Source organism: Spinacia oleracea, chromosome 1 (genome assembly GCF_020520425.1).
Source record: "Spinacia oleracea cultivar Varoflay chromosome 1, BTI_SOV_V1, whole genome shotgun sequence".
NCBI classification, from domain to species: Eukaryota; Viridiplantae; Streptophyta; class Magnoliopsida; order Caryophyllales; family Amaranthaceae; genus Spinacia; species Spinacia oleracea.
In genome coordinates, this window is record NC_079487.1 from 75,097,573 (window position 1) to 75,109,060 (window position 11,488).

At 34.5% G+C, this 11,488-nt stretch overlaps 1 pseudogene; it reads right to left on the reverse strand.

Moving 5' to 3' along the window:
- Positions 1–364: 364 nt before the first annotated feature.
- LOC110799752 (serine/threonine-protein phosphatase PP1-like) lies at positions 365–11,274 on the reverse strand (annotated as a pseudogene).
- Between the last annotated feature and the right edge of the window lie 214 nt (positions 11,275–11,488).

Sequence of the window (11,488 nt, forward strand, 5' to 3'; positions counted from 1 at the left end):
AACTAAAAAGCGCTGTTGTTTAAGTGCATTTTTTAATTTTTGTCGGGCTCTTTTTAAATTTTAATTTTTAATTATTAAATACCTGTAATAAAATACTAAAAAAATTTAGAGCCTAGACAGATTAATCAAATTGAATATATATATAAGATCCAACTTCATTTCTATCATATCAAATAAACGTCTCGATGTCTCGTACATAACTTAAAATCATATATGCCTAAATACACAGTAGAATAAAAACACTAAAAAACAGAAAGAAGTATCCTTGTCATATAGTACTTCTTTTAATTTCAAACCAATAAAATAAAATTAAAACGTTCTAGAGAAATTCTAGTCGCAAAAGATAATTAAAACATCACAATATTCACACGAGAAGAACATGACGCGTCCATTTAGCTCTGACTTCATCAATTTGTCCTTGATCATAATTCGGAACATTGCAATCATGAAAGTACTACAAAATGAGAAAATTAACATAATTAGTGACAATGCATATAATAATGTCTAGGCTTAATTGAACAAAGAAAAATACATACATGTTCAAATATCCCCAAGTTGACTCCATTACCAGGCTTAGCTGTAGTAGTACTGCTACCAAAGTTGAGCTTAGACTTTTTTTCTGCAGGCTTCAGAATTTGAAACGAGCACATCAGAGACTCACCTACACTCATCATAGCACCAGCATTATCAAACTCGCCGCAATAATTAGGTGCAGAAAATATTGTTACAAGCTGCCGATCTGCAAAAAATTCGTACCCATCCTACACAACCTGAATAAAAAATCAACAGGATTCATATAAATTCCAAGAAACGAGGGGTAGAAGCAAAACTTCAGAAAAGAACACTATATCCGATGCTCAGGACATGAAGAATAGAAACCCATAGCATGCACAAGAACTCAATAGAAAGGAAGAAACACATCATCTGCTAATAATTACTCCTTATCTCAAAATTAGTTTACGTACATCTTTGCTATAAAAGTAATCTTATTGAACAAAACAAAATCTTAAAATTACAACAATTAATTTGGCAGCCTTGAAGGAAACAATGGCCTTGGTCCAATTATGCATATAATATTAAGTCTAATAAATGCGGTTCAGTATTAATTAACAAGTTAATAATTCAGTGAGATCAAGTGAGCTGAATGCCTAGCTAGAGGCCGCTTCAGTTCAAGTGGAATTAATGATATTAATCCACAGCTTACTCTTGACTGAACCCGTAGGGTCACAAAAATAGTACGTAAACGGATCAAGTATTTAATGACATTAAATACTCCATCTATGGATATTCGGAATCGACGGATCTTGGTTTCAGTGGGAGCTGAGATCGTCACATGCAAGAAATGAATACTCCGGAAACGATGATATTGCCGGAAACGGAAATATGGATCGTATCGGAAATGTAAATATTATCCAAGTCGTAGATGTTGCCGGAAACGGAAACATGGTACGTATCGGAAAATATTATCGGAAATGGAAATATTGCCGGAATCGGAAATATTGCCGGAAACGGAAATATTGTCAGAATCGGAAATATTATCGGAATCGGAAAATAATTCCGGAAACGGAAATATTAAATATTTGTTCGAAACGGAAATTAATTCCGGAATCGGAAATATTAAATGTTGTTCGTATCGGAAATGAATTCCGGAATCGGGAATTTAATCGGAAGCGTATCGTACGAATTAGCATCGGACGAGGCCCGCTAGACGAAGGCCCAGCACGAAGCCAGGCCATCGCCCAGCGAGCCGCACGCAGCAACGCACGCCTCGACCAGGCCCAGCGCAAGGCCAGGCCCAGCCAAGGGCGCGCGCGCACGCAGCACCGCACATGGGCTGTGCGCTTGTCGTGGGCCGCAAGGCCTGCGCGGGTGCACGGCTTGTACGATGCGTGTGCGGGAAATCCTAATTCTATTAGGATTCGTGCGAAGATTAAAATCCTAATCTTATTAGAATTGCTTTGTTATTTAGAGTCCTAATAAAGTTCTAATTAACAAATCCACATCCTAGTAGGATTACAATTCCTTTTCCATACCTCTATAAATAAGGGCCTAGGGTCATTATTTATACACAAGTTTTCAAGTATTCAAAGCTAGGATTTTTAAACAGAAATATCAGCCATAACTCTTGCCCATTTAGCCGAAAATAAGTAGTACCTTAAGGGCGATTCTAGTTGGTCAATCTTAAGGCGGATCCGGACGTGCTGTGGACTATCTACGGAGGGACGACACTTGGAGTCCTAAAGACTTGTTCTTGTTCGGTTCGGGCGCAGCTAGGGAAGGCACGCAACAAAGAGTATGCATCTAAACTATGCTAAATGATTATGTGTAAATAATATGTTTTCCTGGCTTTATGGTTTTTCCGCATGATTTATGAATTGTCATATGTATCATAACCTAACAAGCTTGACCTGATGTGCACGGCAGATAAGGTCTAAATCATGCTTCTGAAGGAACTCGGTAACCTTGTCACACCAAATGTATATGAAACTCCCCTATCATTCATACCCCAGCCTTGGACGTCTTTGCTAGGATCTGACCAGAGAAGGTCACACAGTAAACCCGTATCAGGCACATCAGTAGGCCTCTACATATTCCGTACCTGATCCAAATTCTGTAGATCAGGTGAGAGACCTCCATGCATGCATAGAATTTTCTCATCGATGAGGGCTGCAATTGGTATACAGTTAAAACTTTCAGTGAAGACTTTCCACAATCTAACATTAAATCTTCTCTTGCATTCATCATAAAATTCATAGATACGGTTTATGGAAGCATATTCGTGGTTTCCCCTCAAGAGGAAGAAATTTTCAGGGTACTTAATCTTATACGCAAGAAGAAGGCAAATTGTCTCCAGGCTTTGTTTGCCTCTGTCAACATAATCACCCAAAAATAAGTAATTTTCTTGAGGAGGAAATCCACCATACTCAAAAAGTCTTAGGAGATCAGAATATTGGCCATGTATGTCACCTGCGAGTCACATGCAAATATGCAGCCAGACATGAAATTCAACACTTTAGCTATCACAATAAATCAAAATGGAAACTATATGGTGTTCATTTCTGGAAGAATCGAAGATTTTTTTTGGCTTTTAGGTAATGATGAATGGCTTATTAAATTGTCGGTAGTTCTTAAGTGTTGTATTAGAACAGATGGGGAATACATATCAGATCATGTGTCAATGAGAAATAGTCTCTCTGTAAATGCTGAAGGCATAACTATTCTTTCAAGATAGCAGCAAAAAGACATCCCTATTCCCTAACAAGTATACAAGGCCTAAAACAGGTAACTCAACATGTAGCCCATACCAAGGTATACTGAAGGCACAATGGTACAAACAGGAATCTCAAATTCAAATGCCCTTATTATTCCTCTCTCTCTCTTCTTTGTTTCCTCGCCATTTTCTAAACGCCCTTTCACTTTTTTCCAATCATTATTCATCAAAGAACTTGTGAAAACTGGAAAATCGGAAGCTAAGATACTTTTGCGGATAAAATACCATCCACCTTGCTTGTAGTAACAACACATAAAAATACCATCCACCTTTTAGATAAAACACCAGCCAATACACAATCAAGTGAAGAGCAGGAATCTCATGTCAGGTCATAACAAGGTAACATAGCTAAATTAGTTGAAGCTAGTGTAAACTGAATGTAAATTGAACCATTAAAACCCGCGCCTGACAACCTGCCATACACAAGAAATAAACGACTAAACGCAATGTAGGGTTGGTGGCTATTTGTGAGCTACTCTGTAAATCATAAGTTTTCCTGTCTTGCTTGGTTCTGTCATTTGGGTTGATTCACAGCTTCACTGGTAATAAGGCATGCCCTTGTTTTGATAAATTGTAACCACACAACAAGAAACGAAGAAATTGCAACAACCACAACAACAATAACAACGTTGTAATCCTCATTCCTAAAATAATATTTCTAAAATTCACATAACCAGAGAGTTCTAATTAACCCCAAAATCCAGCATAACTAGGTGATAAACAAGCATATCAAATTGCTAAAAAAAACTAGTAAATTAAGTTACAATTGAAAATCCTGAAAAACGCAATTGAATTGCTAATTTAGAAGACACTTACAACTGATAATTCAATCACACCCAGCCGAGTAATATGTTGGACAGATAATATGTCGCCGCTCAGAAACGTTCGCCGGAGAAGAATTGAAAATACAAAAACTCTGGATTCCGATTGAGGGGAACTCTGAAATTTTGGATTTATGAAATTTTGGTTTGAGTAAACTTGGATTTGGATTGGGATTGAAATTCGATTGGGAACTCGTAACTGTGGAAGTCGTGGTGGGAGAAGGAAGGAAGATGCAGAACGTGGGAAGGAAAGCGGTGCATAGGGTTTTGGTTCTTTAATTTGGTTTTGGCGGTTGGTGTCAAATTTTTTTACAATAGACTTGCTTTTTTCGTTTTGATAAATTAATAAGGTTATTAATCACAGCGTTTATCTTTAAACGCTGTATTATAGTAAGGTCAGAATTAAGACTACTTATTTTAACAGTAATATAAAATAAAGTGATGTTATTTAATAAAAACAATAGCGCTTTTTGATAAGCGCTATAAATTCGGCGCTGTTAATTAGTGTTTTTGTTGTAGTGCACAGATGGTTCTTCACCTATTACTTAGATTATGTATTTTTCCCTTTCAAAATTATTTAAGATAAAACAAAAGAATTATGAAACTTTTGTGTTATTTGTTAATATTGATGATTTGATTTTGATTTTACAGTATGTTTGCTTAAGGGGATCAAATTTATATATATATATATATATATATATATATATATATATATATATATATATATATATATATATATATATATATATATATATATATATATATATATATATATATATATATAGGTTTAGTCTCACGTGAGAAGCATTCTTATGGTGAGAAGGGTGAGAAGTTTTGACATTTGTTGGATTAACTAGATTTAACGGTTGTAATTGTTCCTAGGTTCATTAATGACAAATCAAGGAAGTCACTCTTCCCAACTATCACGTGATTATGTAATCAACTTCCCCATTTCTTTCTCTCTCTCCTACCTCAATCCGCTTCTCGTGAATTTTTTGTTTTTATTTTTATTGCCAGATTTTTCCCCCTCCAGTCCCTGCATATCAGTAGAACACCATTGATTTTACTAAACTGAAGATGATTTTTGTTTGATATATGAAGTATCTCTAATTCACCAATAATGTATTTCTAGTATAATAGTGGTGTATCTCGAATTCACGCCCAATGTATCTCGAATTCACTCAATTCCTTTAACCCAAAAACCAGTCTACCCAAATTAATCCCAATGCCTTGAATTTTTCTATGGATTTCTAAATTTTGATTGAATTGATCGCCGTTCGTCACAATGTTGTCGGATACATTATACTATTTGCAGCAAGATAAATGGCACACATGGATTAAAGGTTCAAGAGGAGAGATAATATGGACTGAATCCAAATATTAGGAGGAAAGAGAAGGGACTTCGATTCTTTAATGACTCGTGTCTTCTTTGCCATTGAAATCAAGAAAATAAACGCAGTGGAGGTTGGGAGGAAGAAGATGAAGCAAAGAGAAAAGGGACCCAAAGCTGATCGCCTGATCATGACCGTGGAATATCAAATCCAAGGGACATAATATATATTTACCATCAAATGAGAAGGACACTTAAAATGAGAAGAATGAGAAAGAATTTCATGCGTCCAAATGAAGGGTCAAGATTACATTTTGATTTTTTATTTTAAATCCCATCCTCTTCTTCCCGACATCCCCACACTTTCTATGAGTTCAATTTTCTCTCTCCTCCCCCGAGCAATCAAATATTGCAGAATCATCCCCCTCCACTTTTCTCTCTCCTCCATTCCCATCCCATATTACTCCAACTCCATTTACTCTCACAAATATGTCTATATATATCACTTTGACATTTTTACCCATTTTCTCTCTCATCCCTCATCCATGGCGGTACCAACCAACCCATTGTAATCCCGTGAACAAGAATCAAGAAGAATTGGACGATTCACCCATTTATTGCAAATGAACAAACTAATTTCTCATTTATGCAAATGAGTAAAAAAGTTCAGCAAAAATTTTCCCCATCATCAAACCAAGGAGAAATTTTTCCAAAATTGTCAAACCCCACAATTTATCATCATCCAATTCCAAACAATATTTTCAGTTTTAGTGTTGTTGTTACTCCGTATTATAAAAAAATGAAATTCAATTATTATCCATGTTCATTAAATTTCCAGCAACTTAATTTATTTAGTTTTATAACACTTGAATTAATTAGAATTTAATCGTTCGCTAATATAATAATAGTTTTAATTAATCGTTTAAAACCCAACATGAAATTTTATTAATTTCATGCTTAAAACCATTAAAAATGAGAATTTGGGTCTTTAAAATAATCTCAAAATTATAATTGATTATCATAATTAAAATCGTCATCTAATTATTCTAATTAATTAGTCATTAGGTTTACATTAAAATCCTAATCATAGTTTGTAATCAAAACCATTAAAATTAATAAAAATTGAAGCTTTAATATATATTTCAAATCTGAAAATTACAACTACTATAATTAAAATCATCCTCAATAATCTAATCATCAAAACTCTCAACTTTGGTGTTCATAATCAATCCCAGCATAATAATCAATCAAAATCCAATAATAATAATAATAATCCGAAATCAGATAGGAAGTATTTGTATTGTGACCATCCAAATTCAGGATGGTTTACAACAACTGGGAACTCTTCTCAAATTTAGACAACGACAAGGTTTGCATTCCGGTCTTACTGAAGTAACCCCTGTCCAGCCGCCGGGATTTCGAAAGGTTGAAATAGGGCGACAGGCGGATGGTCATACCTCTTTTCATTTACAGGTGGATGCAGCCTGGAATAAAGACAACCATCGTATTGGAACATAATGGTCTTTAGAATCAGCTACAGAGTATACAATAGCTCACACTGGATCTTGTGCATGGGGCATGTCACATTCTTCGGCCCAAGCTGAAGCTACAACGTGTCTAAATTGAATGCAATGGGCTCTCTCTTGCTCGGTTGACTCAGTCTTAATTTTAACCGACTCTTCTATCCTGGTCTCGTCTTTAGAAAAGCATCATACACAGGATATTCATCAGCTATGGACGATTGACAGGATACGACAACTGGGTAGGATATGATTATCTATAAGGTTAATCGAGAACAAGTGCAGGAGGCGCATGATCGTGCAAGGAATGCAGTTCAAGAGGGATTTTATCGGACTACTTTTGCTAGAGAGCCTGATTAATTTGGTTTTAGATTTGTTTCGTTTTGTTTTTAATTCCTATACTTTTCATGTATGTCAAAAAAAATGAGGCTTAAGTCTTCGTAAATAGATGTTTTATATAAATTAAAACAAAATTCTAACCACATTAGCTATTGTTGTTAAGCTTCAAGCAGAAGAGAACCAAAACAACATATCTTTGATAGAAAAACAAAATGTTGCTTACATTGTGACATATATGGGTTCTGGTCTAGACATGATCTTGATAAATCGGTTCTGATATGGACATGTTCTGTACATATCAGTTATGATCTGAAAAGATCGGTTCTAATATGGACATATGAATTCTGATCTCTACAGATATATATTCTTATCAAGACAAATCGGTTTGATTTGAATAAATGGCTCTGGTCTGGTACATGGTCCGGACAGGTGGATTTTGATTTGAATATATGGGTTCTAATTTGGATATGATCAGGATATATCAGTTCTTATTTGTACATATAAGTTCTAATACGGACATGATCTGGACAGATCAATTCTTATCTAGACAGATCAGTTCTGATCTTGACATAATCTGAACATATTGATTCCAATTTAGACAAATGGGTTATGATCTAGACATGATATGGATAGATAGATTCTCATCTTAAAATGATCTTAACAACTTAAGAGTTTGTGAAATAAGTTGAATAAAACTCGCTCTAATTGTCCAGCATGTTAGTTGTTTCAACAACTAATTTAAGTAAGTAGTTTTAATTGTTAAAATCGATCCTGTCTGATGTAATAAATAATCCAGCAAGCATCCAATTACTTCTAAGTTCTAAGCAACAACCTTTATTTATATACGGAGTATTGTTTAAATCACGTACAACTGTACAAGTGCCTTGTCTTTACAGTCTGCAGCTTTGGAGTGTTTTTGTCATTTTATTGTTAAACTGGAATTTTAATATCTCAATATTCATTCGTATTAGGCCCTTCGTATTAATTAATGCGGATCTTCATGATTTCATCAATCATTCAAAATAGGATACTATATTTTGGTTTCGTGATTACTTACTTAAGCTACAAAAATGGTATCTTCTTCAGAACACCATTGTTTATTGAATTATTTGCATGTGATTATGTCAATAATGCAATTTATTTAACTAGCAATTTGTCTCAACACCAAACCACCAATGCTTGTTAATTCCATAACACATGTTTCATTACATTAGTAGTTTAATTATTGAATCTTGTTTGCTGCCTAAAGATGATGCAAGTAAGGAATACCTGTCCAAGTTTTCAACCATTATAGCTGTATTTTATGTACTTTGTACTCCTTTCGTTCCGCAATAATGTTCTAATTTATACTTTTTATTTATACCGATTCACATTTTATATCTCTAATTATAGATTCGAAAAAAAAATATAATTTTTTTATTTTATTAAACTAATCATTGAGACGAATAAAAAAGAACCCGCATGAATGTTTTTTTTCTCTTTATGTTAGGAAATAATTTAAAAGATTTTATTCAATTATAATAATGTCAAGGTTCTAAATTGAAAACTTATCATAAGTATAATATTTGGAGTTTTATGATCATTATTTATGGTAAAGCTAACAATAATTGTTGAATTATATCTTCTTGATTCACAACACATCAAGAATTATGATCTTTCCAAATATGGGATGTAAGGGTTCCCTACTTCCCTCCACATTCCTGCCGACAATATCTAATCTAATATCATATCCTATCATATACGGAATATAATTAACCAACATAAGTGGGTGGAGACTCACATTGTGACTTGGAGCCTTGGAGGTCATAGGGTCGAGCCCCCATAATTTCTAAATAAACATATTGAGACTAATCTAAAAACATCTTCTTATGTGATTTCATGATTTAGCTTCCTTCCTTTCCCTGCTTCTTTCTCTTCCATTAATTCACATAATGATGGTGAAGGATTTAAAGAAAATAGCAGAGGAAGTGTAAAAAGTTAGAGGGAAATTGAAGTAGTGGACCCCATAAAATGGTTTTATCTAATTTTCCGTCTTCAGATGATAAAAAACAAGTTTTAATTTTTTTTATTTGGTAAAATACAAGTTTTAGTTTTTAGGTACGTGGTAAAATATATTTTTTCGATTTTTGTATGTGGTAAAAATAATTTATCCTAATTGTTTATCCGAATATATATGTTGTTAGAGTTTTGATTGAAATGAACCCGATCATAGCCATGTTAAAGTATTTGTATACATATGAATGCGGCGTGTTTCGGGAGAATTTAAAGCGTTACATAAGCACTCATTAAAATTTCAGCAACTTAATTTTGTGTTAGATCGTCTTACCCAAAAGAGCACTTTGATTGCTTAACTAATTGGTTCAATTCCTTAACTAATTAGTTTTATTGCTTAACTAACTGATTTCAGTGCTTAACTAATTAGTTACAGTGCTTAACTAATTGGTTCCATTACATAAGTAATTAATTCAATTGTTTAACTAACAGTTGGTTACATTGCTTAACTTATATGACACCAAGGTGGTCTTTTATGTAAGACCGCCTTATGTAAAAGTTTGTATTAAAACTTATACAATGACAAAAGAGATTTGAAATTTATTTGCAATTACGAAAATCATTGCTACACGATTCAAACTAATGAATGAGATTAAAGATTTTTATATTGGAGCGCCACATAGGGGGATTTTCATATTATTAGGGTATTTTAAAGTATAATCAAGTGTTAAGTGTTGCTGAAAACAATATTTCATATATATTTACAGGTAATATTAACATCATCAAGGAAGTATAGATATTTTATAAGATCGAGACACCAAAAAGTCAATGTCGAAGATTCCCTTATACTCCATTCGTCCTATTTAAATGCATTACTTGTATGGGTGCATAGTGTTAGAAGGCTCATGCATAATTATTACGGATTTTTCATGAAATACCCCTGAATTTTCACGAAATTCACCAAATGCCCCTCGACTTTCAGAAATTCACCAAATGCCCCTCACCTTTAATATAATACTCAAACTACCCTTACTAATGACGTGCCGTTAAGTCCTCCGTTAACCTACTTTCCAATTCACCAAATGCCCCTATTATAATACTTATATCACCAAATACCCTATTCTAAAACATAATTCACCAATAGCCCATTTCAGCAACAATGAGATTTTTCTCTTCTTTGCTTGGTGTTTCAATAGGGAACTCACCTTTTCTGCTTCGACATCTCGATAACCGTACAACAATACTCAACATCATGTTCACTTTCTTTAACATTAATTATCAAAAAATGATGCTCTATTACAAAATACTATTTATTTCTAAGCTTAGCAGGAATGCCCTAAACAAATTCTGAGCAATAAGAAAAGAAAATTGAATTAACATCGGTATGATATGTTCATTTCGGACCAGCATTTTTCTTCATGAGATGTTCCCTTCTTTGGGTACCTATGATCAAACGCCTTTTATGCATAGCACAAATTCAAAGAGTTTCGACATTTGTTGTCCAATGTCGACTTTTCAGAAGCTGAGCTTCACTGGAGGACTCGTGTAATAGACTGAGTACACGAAATCTCTGCCAACACGCGTACACGATATACATACTACGATACTAGGTTGTTCTTGTTGTCTTCATCAACATATGAAGTATCCTAGTTAGTAGTTACCAACCTGATCACTCTTACGGTGGTTTAGGGGAACAGGGGAAGGAGAAGGAAAGCCTAACCAGGAAATTGAGACAACCCACCCAAACTTATACTCAAAGTTGACTCATCCCCAACTCTAGCACAAGAAACGCAACAAATTACCACACAAAGATCTCTGACACTTACAGTTGCCTCATCCCCAACTCTAGCACAAGAAACGCAGCAGAAAAAAATGGTGTTGAGCTCTGACACTTAAATTACCACACGAATTTGACCGCACCCATATCTCCTTCACCAAATGCATCTCCACCACATCCAAATACTGCGAAAATCTCTCATGCAACACCAAATTCTCATTCATTGCCGAGAATTTATCTTCACGTTTGGAGGCATTAATCGGGGCGAATTCGGGAAAAATCACCGAAGTCGGTGAAGACCACCACCCAAGCCACGACGAAGCGTCGCTAGAGCGAAAAGAGTGAGGATTATTGAGAATTGGTGAGAGATTTTTGCTCGAAAATCGTCTTACTTGAAAGAGATGAATTTGAGCTTGTTCTTGAGATGTATTCTCGCTT